The sequence below is a fragment of the Lepeophtheirus salmonis genome, chromosome Z, assembly GCF_016086655.4.
Source record: "Lepeophtheirus salmonis chromosome Z, UVic_Lsal_1.4, whole genome shotgun sequence".
Classification (NCBI taxonomy): domain Eukaryota; kingdom Metazoa; phylum Arthropoda; class Copepoda; order Siphonostomatoida; family Caligidae; genus Lepeophtheirus; species Lepeophtheirus salmonis.
In genome coordinates this window covers 16,307,314-16,310,635 of record NC_092584.1, presented here as the reverse complement: position 1 = coordinate 16,310,635, position 3,322 = coordinate 16,307,314, and the positions used below count along the sequence as shown (strand labels likewise).

At 29.8% G+C, this 3,322-nt stretch overlaps 1 long non-coding RNA gene across 1 annotated transcript; it reads left to right on the top strand.

The window, feature by feature from the left end:
• The first annotated feature begins 532 nt into the window (after positions 1–532).
• On the top strand, positions 533–3,055 carry LOC121130143 (uncharacterized). Its single transcript, XR_005868607.2, has 3 exons — positions 533–1,081; positions 1,137–1,540; positions 1,606–3,055. It is a non-coding gene; the product is annotated as an uncharacterized lncRNA (long non-coding RNA).
• Positions 3,056–3,322: the final 267 nt, after the last annotated feature.

Below are 3,322 nucleotides of genomic sequence, written 5' to 3'. Positions count from 1 at the left end.
TCCACTCAATATGAAGTACTTTAAATCAAGATACAAGATAAATTAAATTATTTCTACGTAAAGGGACATGAATAATAATTATGTACTTTTTAGAATGGTTAATTCACATTTACATTAAAGTTAATATCAATATAATAGTGATAAAAAACGATTAAAAAAAAATCCCAATGCTTTTTTTTTTATATTAAAATAGCTACAAAATAGCTCATCAACCTAAAACAAAACTAGAATAGTTTTTCTCAAAATTATCTGAAGGGGAGGAGGCTTTATACTATATAGATTTTAATATTACGAAATATATGTATGAAATTCATTTTAAAAATGGTGAAGAAATAAAATGATGGTGATAGACTGTGAGTAAATAAGATATATAAACCGAAAGTCTCATTAACCAAACTCTATTGCATGATACGTTATTTTGATGATAATTGATCGGATAACATTTTTTTTAATATTTCTGTTGCGATATAAAGATCATGAAAGATAATACTTCAATCAGAATTTTTTGTGTCAAATCTTTGTAAAACATTTAAATCAAAGGTGAGCTTTTAACACACTTTTTTTCGACGACTGTTTCTAAATACGTAGGTTTGGTATACACATGAGTAAGGTTGTTCCTTTATTGGTCTAGATGTTTTGGTTCTTGAACCACTAGAACTGGAACGGACAATGTCGAAACGAACCCGCAATAAATTGCATATTGATCTTGGTTCTTGTGTTTCTCTTCCGTAGAATATACATAGAAAATACAATATAATTTATAAAAAATAAATTTACTTTAATCAACAAATTTGTGGTTAGTAATTTGTGCGTTTTACAATGATTTTTTTACGTCGCCAGGGTGATACAGTTGTATCTGAGTTTCAAATTGATAAAGACTTCTTATGTATCTGGAAAAGTGGAAAGGGGCGAGGTAGATTATGGATCCAGGTACACTACACAGCTTGACGGGCCCTATAATATGATAACAACAATCTTCCCGAACTCAACGTCAGAATCAAATAATTAGGAAACTTTTTAGCTGCGGATCCAGATAAATTCTTATTATTAGTTGTTGAAGAAACACTGACTCAAGTCAATGGTAATCACTCATAAACTTACTATTCAGTTTGAACAATTTTTTTATTTTATAACAGGAGTACTCAAGTTTTAGTGGTCATTACTCTGATACTAAAGGATCAAAGTTTGTATCAGCTTGAAGGTATTCATTGATGATGAGTTGATGCAAAATCCTGATTTGGAGGACAGCTCAGAGGACAGTGAGAGTCATTTGTCTTCCACCCAAGAGGATATCTTTATGAAATTGGATTATTCGGACATTAATTAAATGTTCTGGATTTTATTTTTTCAATACATGTTTGAAAAGTTTTATTTTTTGGACAAAAAATGGCAATGGAAATCTCATTCAAAATTTAAGATTAAAATGAATGACTGAAAAACTGTCGTCCACATTTACAGACATACATTCTCGTTTCCTGTGGTTAATAACTTTCTTTATGAGCTTTGTAGAAGATTGGCAAGTCGAATTACAAAAGGTTGAGTATGTATTTTATTCATTGGCCTCTTCAGCTTAATAGCTTGGTTCTATTCTAAATTTCATTTCAGAGCAGTGTTTACTCCGGAGATCATTTCCTTTATTGTATTTGAAGGTTAACAAACATTTGAAGATCATGAGATTGAATGAAAATCACCTATGTATAATGATACTGTGGTCAAAACGCAAGAGTGTCGTCTTCACTGAGTTGTATCTGCATTGAAGTAGATTTCAATAAACATTAATTCGATGGAAAATAATGCAGATAACTCTAAAAAGTGTTTTAAAATAGATAAAATCATATTGTTACAAATAGAACTGAGAAACTTTCATTTTCTACTGATTTGGAAATTTAATGAATCTAATCAGACGAGGTACTTTGTCAATGATGCCATCATGTGGAAACATAAGAAACTTGTAATGTTCGAAAAAGTTCTCATGTACCATTGAGTATAAACCTGTTCTATTTTATTGTGAGGCTCACCTCAACCTATTTTTAAACCTAAAATTTATATGAATATATGTAAAATTTAGCCTGCCCTCAGGTAATGAAATTCAAGCCCGAAAATTGGTCAATTTTTTTACAACTTTTTGACAAAAATGTAGTTAAGTATACAATGATGAACAAATTTTTGTAAACAAAAAGCCCTAGAACCTTGTCAATGTCTATTGCTTTTCTAAGGTTCTTTTTTTTTCTGTATAATTTATAGGGTATTGTAAAGACTAGAATTGTTAGAAAAGTAAAGCTTATTAAAAGGAGCTTTTTACTTTTTGACTATGGTTTTCAACCAATTGTATTATTACTTGAAGAAGATATTTATTGTGAACCTTTGGAGCTTTGTCAGTTATTATTAATTCTATTTCCCTTTTGGCATGCCCATTGGTAACATGGAGATTTGAAATAATTTCTTGAAAAAGATTAAAATCGGAGTCATTACACATTTTTCCACTGAATTTTTTAGCCTGCTATGCTGCATACTAGATATTGTAAATACTTTCCATGAGAGTGGTCCTATCAAATCAGGTAATTCAACATTTTCTTCAGTTCGGGAATGTTGGGTTTACCATATGGAAACTTCTCTGGAATTTCAAAGGAAAGCAGCTTTGAAGTCATTGATTTCTTGGTACAATTCTCTACTTTATCGTTGAATAAAACTAGGACAACCAGCTCTTCTGTAAATTAAGATTTGTATCTTATAATTTATCCTTTAATTTTTGATAGTTTAATAACTGCCTGTAAAATTTTAAAATAGAAAGTTGAGCTTCAGTAGATAAATGTCCTTTAACCAATAAGGCCCATACACACCTCTTGTGATTCAGACAAATCTTTCTAAAGGATTCATGTTTTCATTTTAGAGATGCCATAAAACAAGCTCTTTGAAAAGCTCCTGGTTTTCCAACATGTCTAAACTCTGATTGGTTTCCTAGTAAAGCCATAATAGGCTCTGTATACTCCAAATAATCATCTCGGAGAAATTACTTGTTATGCCATGCATATTTAATTATCCAATATAATACCTACAGTTTCTTTAAATGAAGAAGTTTTAACAGTTTTTTAGAGCTCTTTTTTTGAATATCAAAACCCCAATTATTTAGATTTCTTCTCTTATCAAAAGTAGACTATCATGTAGATTTAATTATTAATTATCCAATATAATTCCTACAGAAATTTAATATCATTTTTGTAATAACTTTCAATGAATTATTTGATGATGCAAGTGAATTCTCCATAGAGACTTGGATATTATTTCTCTGAAAGTGTATTTCATTTCTTTGGATGTATTTGTG